This window comes from Coenobita brevimanus, chromosome 103 (assembly GCF_032717465.1).
Source record: "Coenobita brevimanus isolate Jiangsu-jjx chromosome 103, ASM3271746v2, whole genome shotgun sequence".
Lineage (NCBI taxonomy): Eukaryota > Metazoa > Arthropoda > Malacostraca > Decapoda > Coenobitidae > Coenobita > Coenobita brevimanus.
In genome coordinates, this window is record NC_137056.1 from 28503988 (window position 1) to 28517067 (window position 13080).

Here is a 13080-nt window from a genome sequence, read left to right on the forward strand (position 1 = left end):
AAGTTGTCGGCGTTGGCGTAAGAACAAGGAAAATAAAGAAAATGAAAAGAAAGATTACATATTTTTTATTTTTCATTATAAGTTTGAAAAATTTTGAATTTTGTAACAATTATCTCATTTTCATTAAGATGAATTAAATCTCATGATACTCAGCCAATCAGCCGTGAGCCGCGCGTTCTCTTAGATCCCTCTTCACTGCCTTCACCAGGTGATACACGGCAGCTGCAACCGACACCACCAGCCCTACAGGCACCACAACAATCACCAGTCCGAGACCCAACACCTGGAAACATACCTGTAGGGCATACAGTCCCACCCCCTTCACTATCATCAAACTAATCCTACCCACTCTCACCCCCACCCTCTTGAGCTCCTTCCTCACCTTCTCACCCACTCTCAGCATCTTCATCCCACCCGCACAGTCAGGGGACTAATGACAGGTCAGCAAGTATCGCTCTGTCACTCAGTTGTGTGGAAATGCTGTCAAGATTCGAACCAGCGATTGAACAGCTAGTGCGATGAATATAACAGCACAATCAACCAACTGAGCTATAGAGAAGTCTAAAACTCTGCACTTTGGAAGGTGTATTTCAGCGTCTAAATCTCCATGACTTATTAAAATAAATTAAATATTGCGGTGCTTCGACCCAGCGCTTGCAACTGCGTGAGTACAGCAGCTTACCAAGTGAGCCATTTAGACACCCAACACTTCTATGTTTTGGAAGGTATATTTCAGCGTCTAATTCTGCAAGATTTTTAGTCATAAAGGTTATGACAATTATGGGACTCGACCCGGGGCCTACTGTATAAATTTTCAGTGACTCACCTCACCCACCATACAGTATTTTTTTTTTTTAATTTATTTTTTTTACGTGTCCGAATCTGGGCAAAGGCTCAGGGTCTATTTCTTGGGGGCAATGGCCCATCCCAAGGCCCAGTAGTCCTCCTACACCTCCACATGTCACCACTTCGGCGCTAACACCCACCGGCCATATTGAATACATGCTAGGTCTGTCTCATACAGGACTAGTGTACTGGTATTAGCGGGAGTACTTTTACGACATGTCGGCGGGTCATCCGGTAGATCATGAAAGTCTGCTTTTTAGTGGGTGCAAAACTGTACTTAAAGTATCTACGTTCCTGCCTTTACACATATATAGTGTAATATCATGGACAGTGAATCAGTAAACTGACTGTGCCTGTATAGGGCGAGATTTACTAAATGTACTTGAAAATAATATTTGTTTCCACTCACAGTGTGATGTGCTCGTGATGAGAAGAATTATAATGTTGCAAAAATTCTATCATCATCATCATCATCATCATCATCATCATCATCATCATCATCATCATCATCATCATCATCATCATCATCATCATCATCATCATCATCATCATCATCATCATCATCATCATCATCATCATCATCATCATCATCATCATCATCATCATCATCATCATCATCATCATCATCATCATCATCATCATCATCATCATCATCATCATCATCATCATCATCATCATCATCATCATCATCATCATCATCATCATCATCATCATCATCATCATCATCATCATCATCATCATCATCATCATCATCATCATCATCATCATCATCATCATCATCATCATCATCATCATCATCATCATCATCATCATCATCATCATCATCATCATCATCATCATCATCATCATCATCATCATCATCATCATCATCATCATCATCATCATCATCATCATCATCATCATCATCATCATCATCATCATCATCATCATCATCATAATCATCATCATCATCATCATCATCATCATCATCATCATCATCATCATCATCATCATCATCATCATCATCATCATCATCATCATCATCATCATCATCATCATCATCATCATCATCATCATCATCATCATCATCATCATCATCATCATCATCATCATCATCATCATCATCATCATCATCATCATAATCATCATCATCATCATCATCATCATCATCATCATCATCATCATCATCATCATCATCATCATCATCATCATCATCATCATCATCATCATCATCATCATCATCATCATCATCATCATCATCATCATCATCATCATCATCATCATCATCTACTAAATAAAATAAAAGATGTATATCCCTGCATCATGCCTGGGTATTAGGCATGCTGTTTGCGTCTAGGTTACACGGTAGTCTTTTCCATTGCACATGTTGTTGATGACTGAGGATTATTGCTTGAAAATTACCATTTATATGTGGAGAACATTTAACTATCATCTGTGCATAAATAAAGTACTTGATGCACATTGCCCTCTACACCCAAGGATTACGAAGTGGTTATATTGTGTACCGAATACTCTGTGTGTTTCCATAAAGTACCTTAGATAAATGTATCCTATACCATATACCCGTCGGTCGGCATGTGCTACTGAACAGGATCATAAGAAGGAAATATACACTGGGTTTATTCAGATGATAAAGGATCCCTCTGTGAGTCACAGACAATACTAGATTATATAGTCATGGTAAAGCTGAAGATGAAATTAATGTATATTTGAAGGAAGAGACTGGAAGATCTGAATAGAGGAGTCAGTGGAAGTTGTCGGCGTTGGCGTAAGAACAAGGAAAATAAAGAAAATGAAAAGAAAGATTACATATTTTTTATTTTTCATTATAAGTTTGAAAAATTTTGAATTTTGTAACAATTATCTCATTTTCATTAAGATGAATTAAATCTCATGATACTCAGCCAATCAGCCGTGAGCCGCGCGTTCTCTTAGATCCCTCTTCACTGCCTTCACCAGGTGATACACGGCAGCTGCAACCGACACCACCAGCCCTACAGGCACCACAACAATCACCAGTCCGAGACCCAACACCTGGAAACATACCTGTAGGGCATACAGTCCCACCCCCTTCACTATCATCAAACTAATCCTACCCACTCTCACCCCCACCCTCTTGAGCTCCTTCCTCACCTTCTCACCCACTCTCAGCATCTTCATCCCACCCGCACAGTCAGGGGACTAATGACAGGTCAGCAAGTATCGCTCTGTCACTCAGTTGTGTGGAAATGCTGTCAGGATTCGAACCAGCGATTGAACAGCTAGTGCGATGAATATAACAGCACAATCAACCAACTGAGCTATAGAGGTGTCTAAATCTCTTCACTTTTGAAGGAGTATTTCAGCGTCTAAATCTCCATGACTTATTAAAATAAATTAAATATTGCGGGGCTTCGAACCAGCGCTTGCAACTGCGTGAGTACAGCAGCTTACCAAGTGAGCCATTTAGACACCCCACACTTCTATGTTTTGGAAGGTATATTTCAGCGTCTAATTCTGCAAGATTTGTAGTCATAAAGGTTATGACAATTATGGGACTCGACCCGGGGCCTACTGTATAAATTTTCAGTGACTCACCTCACCCACCATACAGTATTTTTTTTTTTTAATTTATTTTTTTTACGTGTCCGAATCTGGGCAAAGGCTCAGGGTCTATTTCTTGGGGGCAATGGCCCATCCCAAGGCCCAGTAGTCCTCCTACACCTCCACATGTCACCACTTCGGCGCTAACACCCACCGTCCATATTGAATACATGCTAGGTCTGTCTCATACAGGACTAGTGTACTGGTATTAGCGGGAGTACTTTTACGACATGTCGGCGGGTCATCCGGTAGATCATGAAAGTCTGCTTTTTAGTGGGTGCAAAACTGTACTTAAAGTATCTACGTTCCTGCCTTTACACATATATAGTGTAATATCATGGACAGTGAATCAGTAAACTGACTGTGCCTGTATAGGGCGAGATTTACTAAATGTACTTGAAAATAATATTTGTTTCCACTCACAGTGTGATGTGCTCGTGATGAGAAGAATTATAATGTTGCAAAAATTCTATCATCATCATCATCATCATCAATCATCATCATCATCATCATCATCATCATCATCATCATCATCATCATCATCATCATCATCAATCATCATCATCATCATCATCATCATCATCATCATCATCATCATCATAATCATCATCATCATCATCATCATCAATCATCATCATCATCATCATCATCATCATCATCATCATCATCATCATCATCATCATCATCATCATCATCAATCATCATCATCAATCATCATCATCATCATCATCATCATCATCATCATCATCATCATCATCAATCATCATCATCATAATCATCATCATCATCATCATCATCATCATCATCATCATCATCATCATCATCATCATCATCATCATCATCATCATCAATCATCATCATCATCATCATCATCATCATCATCATCATCATCATCATCATCATCATCAATCATCATCATCATCATCATCATCAATCATCATCAACGATCATCATCATCATCATCATCATCATCATCATCATCATCATCATCATCATCATCATCATCATCATCATCATAAATCATCATCATCAATCATCATCATCATCATCGTCAATCATCATCAATTATCATCATCATCATCATCATCATCATCATGTAACCCTGCATCTAAATAAAATAAAAGTTGTATATCCCTGCATCATGCCTGGGTATTGCGCATGCTGTTTGCGTCTATGTTACACCGCAGACTTTCCCACTGCACATGTTGTTGATGACTGAGGATTATTGCTCGAAAATTACCATTTATATGTGGAGAACATTTAACTATCATTTGTGCATAAATAAAGTACTTGATGCACATTGTCATCTACACCTCAGGATTACGAAGTGGTTATATTGTGTACCGAATACTCTGTGTGTTTCCATCAAGTACCTTAGATAAATGTATCCTATACCATATACCCGTCGGTCGGCATGTGCTACTGAACAGGTTCATAAGAAGGTAATATACACTGGGTTTATTCAGATAATAAAGGATCCCTCTGTGAGTCACAGACTATACTAGATTATATTGTCATGGTAAAGCTGAAGATGAAATTAATGTATATTTGAAGGAAGAGACTGGAAGATCTGAATAGAGGAGTCAGTGGAAGTTGTCGGCGTTGGCGTAAGAACAAGGAAAATAAAGAAAATGAAAAGAAAGATTAAATATTTTTTATTTTTCATTATGTTTGAAAAATTTTGAATTTTGTAACAATTATCTCATTTTCATTAGGATGAATTAAATCTCATGATACTCAGCCAATCAGCCGTGAGCCGCGCGTTCTCTTAGATCCCTCTTCACTGCCTTCACCAGGTGATACACGGCAGCTGCAACCGACACCACCAGCCCTACAGGCACCACAACAATCACCAGTCCGAGACCCAACACCTGGAAACATACCTGTAGGGCATACAGTCCCACCCCCTTCACTATCATCAAACTAATCCTACCCACTCTCACCCCCACCCTCTTGAGCTCCTTCCTCACCTTCTCACCCACTCTCAGCATCTTCATCCCACCCGCACAGTCAGGGGACTAATGACAGGTCAGCAAGTATCGCTCTGTCACTCAGTTGTGTGGAAATGCTGTCAAGATTCGAACCAGCGATTGAACAGCTAGTGCGATGAATATAACAGCACAATCAACCAACTGAGCTATAGAGAAGTCTAAATCTCTGCACTTTGGAAGGTGTATTTCAGCGTCTAAATCTCCATGACTTATTAAAATAAATTAAATATTGCGGTGCTTCGACCCAGCGCTTGCAACTGCGTGAGTACAGCAGCTTACCAAGTGAGCCATTTAGAATCCACTCACTTCTATGTTTTGGAAGGTATATTTAAGCGTCTAATTCTGCAAGATTTTAAGTCATAAATTTTATGACAATTATGGGACTCGACCCGGGGCCTACTGTATAAATTTTCAGTGACTCACCTCACCCACCATACAGTATTTTTTTTTTTAATTTATTTTTTTTACGTGTCCGAATCTGGGCAAAGGCTCAGGGTCTATTTCTTGGGGGCAATGGCCCATCCCAAGGCCCAGTAGTCCTCCTACACCTCCACATGTCACCACTTCGGCGCTAACACCCACCGGCCATATTGAATACATGCTAGGTCTGTCTCATACAGGACTAGTGTACTGGTATTAGCGGGAGTACTTTTACGACATGTCGGCGGGTCATCCGGTAGATCATGAAAGTCTGCTTTTTAGTGGGTGCAAAACTGTACTTAAAGTATCTACGTTCCTGCCTTTACACATATATAGTGTAATATCATGGACACTGAATCAGTAAACTGACTGTGCCTGTATAGGGCGAGATTTACTAAATGTACTTGAAAATAATATTTGTTTCCACTCACAGTGTGATGTGCTCGTGATGAGAAGAATTATAATGTTGCAAAAATTCTATCATCATCATCATCATCATCATCATCATCATCATCATCATCATCATCATCATCATCATCATCATCATCATCATCATCATCATCATCATCATCATCATCATCATCATCATCATCATCATCATCATCATCATCATCATCATCATCATCATCATCATCATCATCATCATCATCATCATCATCATCATCATCATCATCATCATCATCATCATCATCATCATCATCATCATCATCATCATCATCATCATCATCATCATCATCATCATCATCATCATCATCATCATCATCATCATCATCATCATCATCATCATCATCATCATCATCATCATCATCATCATCATCATCATCATCATCATCATCATCATCATCATCATCATCATCATCATCATCATCATCATCATCATCATCATCATCATCATCATCATCATCATCATCATCATCATCATCATCATCATCATCATCATCATCATCATCATCATCATCATCATCATCATCATCATCATCATCATCATCATCATCATCATCATCATCATCATCATCATCATCATCATCATCATCATCATCATCATCATCATCATCATCATCATCATCATCATCATCATCATCATCATCATCATCATCATCATCATCATCATCATCATCATCATCATCATCATCATCATCATCATCATCATCATCATCATCATCATCATCATCATCATCATCATCATCATCATGTAATCCTGCATCTAAATAAAATAAAAGTTGTATATCCCTGCATCATGCCTGGGTATTGGGCATGCTGTTTGCGTCTATGTTACACCGCAGTCTTTCCCACTGCACATGTTGTTGATGACTGAGGATTATTGCTCGAAAATTACCATTTATATGTGGAGAACATTTAACTATCATTTGTGCATAAATAAAGTACTTGATGCACATTGTCCTCTACACCTAAGTATTACGAAGTGGTTATATTGTGTACCGAATACTCTGTGTGTTTCCATAAAGTACCTTAGGTAAATGTATCCTATACCATATGCCCGTCGGTCGGTATGTACTACTGAACAGGTTCATAAGAAGGAAATATACACTGGGTTTATTCAGATAATAAAGGATCCCTCTGTGTCTCACAGACTATGCTAGATTATATTGTTATGGTGAAGCTGAAGATGAAATTGATGTATATTTGAAATAAGAGACTGGAAGATCTGAATAGAGATGTCAGTGGAAGTTGTCGGCGTTGGCGTAAGAACATGAAATATAAAGAAAACGAAAAGAAAGATTACATTTTTTTTATTTTTCATTATATGTTTGAAAAATTTTGAATTTTTAAACAAGTATCTCATTTTTATTAAGATCAATTAAGTCTCATGATACTCAGCCAATCAGCCGTGAGCCGCGCGTTCTCTTAGATCCCTCTTCACTGCCTTCACCAGGTGATACACGGCAGCTGTAACCGACACCACCAGCCCTACAGGCACCACAACAACCACCAATCCGAGACCCAAGACCTGGAAACATACCTGTAGGGCATACAGTCCCACCCCCTTCACTATCATCAAACTAATCCTACCCACTCTCACCCCCACCCTCTTGAGCTCCTTCCTCACCTTCTCACCCACTCTCAGCATCTTCATCCCACCCGCACAGTCAGGGGACTAATGACGGGTCAGCAAGTATCGCTCTGTCACTCAGTTGTGTGGAAATGCTGGCAGGATTCGATCCAGCGTTAGACCAGCTAGTGCGATGAATATAACAGCACAATCAACCAACTGAGCTATAGAGCAGTCTAAAACTCTGCACTTTGGAAGGTGTATTTCAGCGTCTAAATTTCCATGACATTTTAAAATAAATTAAATATTGCCAGGATTCGAACCAGCGCTTGCAACTGCGTGAGTACAGCAGCTTACCAAGCGAGCCATTTAGCAACCCAATATTTTTATGCTTTGGAAGGTATATTTAAGCGTCTAATTCTGCAAGATTTGTAGTCATAAAGGTTATGACAATTATGGGACTCGACCCGGGGCCTACTGTATAAATTTTCAGTGACTCACCTCACCCACCATACAGTATTTTTTTTTTTTTAATTTATTTTTTTACGTGTCCGAATCTGGGCAAAGGCTCAGGGTCTATTTCTTGGGGGCAATGGCCCATCCCAAGGCCCAGTAGTCCTCCTACACCTCCACATGTCACCACTTCGGCGCTAACACCCACCGGCCATATTGAATACATGCTAGGTCTGTCTCATACAGGACTAGTGTACTGGTATTAGCGGGAGTACTTTTACGACATGTCGGCGGGTCATCCGGTAGATCATGAAAGTCTGCTTTTTAGTGGGTGCAAAACTGTACTTAAAGTATCTACGTTCCTGCCTTTACACATATATAGTGTAATATCATGGACACTGAATCAGTAAACTGACTGTGCCTGTACTGGGCGAGATTTACTAAATGTACTTGAAAATAATATTTGTTTCCACTCACAGTGTGATGTGCTCGTGATGAGAAGAATTAAAATGTTGCAAAAATTCTATCATCATCATCATCATCATCAATCATCATCATCAATCATCATCATCATCAATCATCATCATCATCATCAATCGTCATCATCAATCATCATCATCATCATCAATCATCATTAATCATCATCAATCATCATCATCATCAATCATCATCATCAATCATCATCATCATCATCATCATCATCATCATCATCATCAATCATCATCATCATCAATCATCATCATCATCATCATCATCAATCATCATCATCATCATCAATCATCATCATCAATCATCATCATCATCAATCATCATCATTAATCATCATCATCAATCATCATCATCATCATCAATCATCATCATCATCATCATCATCAATCATCATCAATCATCATCATCATCATCATCATCATCAATCATCATCATCATCATCATCAATCATCATCAACGATCATCAATCATCAATCATCATCAATCATCATCATCAATCATCAGTCATCATCAATCATCAATCATCATCAATCATCATCATCATCATCATCATCATCATCATCATCATCAATTATCATCATCATCATCATCATGTAATCCTGCATCTAAATAAAATAAAAGTTGTATATCCATGCATCATGCCTGGGTATTGCGCATGCTGTTTGCGTCTATGTTACACAGCGGTCTTTCCCACTGCACATGTTGTTGATAACTGAGGATTATTGCTCGAAAATTACCATTTATATGTGGAGAAAATTTAATTATCATTTGTTCATAAATAATGTACTTTATGCATATTGTCCTCTACACCTAACTATTACGAAGTAGTTTTTATTGTTTACCGAATACTCTGTGTGTTTCCATGAAGTACCTTAGGTAAATGTATCCTATACCATATGCCCGTCGGTCGGTATGTACTACTGAACGGCTTTATAAGAAGGAAATATACACTGGGTTTATTCAGATAATAAAGGATCCCTCTGTGTCTCACAGACTATACTAGATTATTTTGTCATGGTAAAGCTGAAGATGAAATTGATGTATATTTGAAGGAAGAGACTGGAAGATCTGAATAGAGGGGTCACTGGAAGTTGTCGGCGTTGGCGTAAGAATCAGGAAAATAAAGAAAACGAAAAGAAAGATTACAATTTTTTAATTTTTCATTTTATGTTTGAAAAATTTTGAATTTTTTAACAAGTATCTCTTTTTTATTAAGATCAATTAAGTCTCATGATACTCACCCAATCACCCGTGAGCCGCGCATTCTCTTAGATCCCTCTTCACTGCCTTCACCAGGTGATACACGGCAGCTGCAACCGACACCACCATCCCTACAGGCACCACAACAACCACCAATCCGAGCCCCAAGACCTGGAAATATACCTGTAGGGCATACAGTCCCACCCCCTTCACTATCATCAAACTAATCCTACCCACTCTCACCCCCACCCTCTTGAGCTCCTTCCTCACCTTCTCACCCACTCTCAGCATCTTCATCCCACCCACACAGTCAGGGGACTAATGACATGTCAGCAAGTATCGCTGTATCACTCAGTTGTGTGGAAATGCTGGCAGGATTCGATCCAGCGTTAGACCAGGTAGTGCGATGAATATAACAGCACAATCAACCAACTGAGCTATAGAGCAGTCTAAAACTCTGCACTTTGGAAGGTGTATTTCAGCGTCTAAATTTCCATGACATTTTAAAATAAATTAAATATTGCCAGGATTCGAACAAGCGCTTGCAACTGCGTGAGTACAGAAGCTTACCAAGTGAGCTATTTAGGAACCCAATGTTTTATGCTTTGGAAGGTATATTTAAGCGTCTAATTCTGCAAGATTTTTAGTCAGAAAGGTTATGACAATTATGGGACTCGACCCGGGGCCTACTGTATAAATTTTCAGTGACTCACCTCACCCACCATACAGTATTTTTTTTTTTTTAATTTATTTTTTTTACGTGTCCGAATCTGGGCAAAGGCTCAGGGTCTATTTCTTGGGGGCAATGGCCCATCCCAAGGCCCAGTAGTCCTCCTACACCTCCACATGTCACCACTTCGGCGCTAACACCCACCGTCCATATTGAATACATGCTAGGTCTGTCTCATACAGGACTAGTGTACTGGTATTAGCGGGAGTACTTTTACGACATGTCGGCGGGTCATCCGGTAGATCATGAAAGTCTGCTTTTTAGTGGGTGCAAAACTGTACTTAAAGTATCTACGTTCCTGCCTTTACACATATATAGTGTAATATCATTGACACTGAATCAGTAAACTGACTGTGCCTGTACTGGGCGAGATTTACTAAATGTACTTGAAAAAAATATTTGTTTCCACTCACAGTGTGATGTGCTCGTGATGAGAAGAATTAAAATGTTGCAAAAATTCTATCATCATCATCATCATCATCAATCATCATCATCAATCATCATCATCATCAATCATCATCATCATCATCAATCGTCATCATCAATCATCATCATCATCATCAATCATCATTAATCATCATCAATCATCATCATCAATCATCATCATCAATCATCATCATCATCAATCATCATCATCATCATCATCAATCATCATCATCATCAATCATCATCATCAATCATCATCATCAATCGTCATCATCGTCATCAATCATCATCATCAATCATCATCATCATCAATCATCATCATTAATCATCATCATCAATCATCATCATCATCATCAATCATCATCATCAATAATCATCATCATCAATCATCATCAATCATCATCATCATCATCATCATCATCAATCATCATCATCATCATCATCAATCATCATCAACGATCATCAATCATCAATCATCATCAATCATCATCATCAATCATCAATCATCATCAATCATCATCATCATCAATCATCATCATCAATCATCATCAATCATCATCATCATCATCATCATCATCATCATCATCATCATCATGTAACCCTGCATCTAAATAAAATAAAAGTTGTATATCCCTGCATCATGCCTGGGTATTGCGCATGCTGTTTGCGTCTACTGTATGTTACACCGCGGTCTTTCCCACTGCACATGTTGATGACTGAGGATTATTGCTCGAAAATTACCATTTATATGTGGAGAACATTTGATTATCATTTGTGCATAAATAATGTACTTTATGCATATTGTCTTCTACACCTAAGTATTACGAAGTGGTTTTATTGTTTACCGAATACTCTGTGTGTTTCCATGAAGTACCTTAGGTAAATGTATCCTATACCATATGCCCGTCGGTCGGTATGTACTACTGAACAGGTTCATAAGAAGGAAATATACACTGGGTTTATTCAGATAATAAAGGATCCCTCTGAGTCTCACAGACTATACTAGATTATATTGTCATGGTAAAGCTGAAGATGAAATTGGTGTATATTTGAAGAAAGAGACTGGAAGATCTGAATAGAGAGGTCACTGGAAGTTGTCGGCGTTGGCGTAATAATCAGGAAAATAAAGAAAACGAAAAGAAAGATTACAATTTTTTAATTTTTCATTTTATGTTTGAAAAATTTTGAATTTTTTAACAAGTATCTCTTTTTTATTAAGATCAATTAAGTCTCATGATACTCACCCAATCACCCGTGAGCCGCGCATTCTCTTAGATCCCTCTTCACTGCCTTCACCAGGTGATACACGGCAGCTGCAACCGACACCACCATCCCTACAGGCACCACAACAACCACCAATCCGAGACCCAAGACCTGGAAACATACCTGTAGGGCATACAGTCCCACCCCCTTCACTATCATCAAACTAATCCTACCCACTCTCACCCCCACCCTCTTGAGCTCCTTCCTCACCTTCTCACCCACTCTCAGCATCTTCATCCCACCCGCACAGTCAGGGGACTAATGACATGTCAGCAAGTATCGCTCTGTCACTCAGTTGTGTGGAAATGCTGCCAGGATTCGAACCAGCGTTTGACCAGCTAGTGCGATGAATATAACAGCACAACCAACCAACTGAGCTATAGAGCAGTCTAAAACTCTGCACTTTGGAAGGTGTATTTCAGCGTCTAAATCTCCATGACTTTTTAAAATAAATTAAATATTGCGAGGATTCGAACTAGCGCTTACAACTGCGTGACTACAGCAGCTTACCAAGTGAGCTATTTAGGAACCCAATATTTTTATCATTTGGAAGGTATATTTAAGCTTCTAATTCTGCAAGATTTTTAGTCATAAAGGTTATGACAATTATGGGACACGACCCGGGGCCTACTGTATAAATTTTCAGTCAATCACCTCACCCACCATAC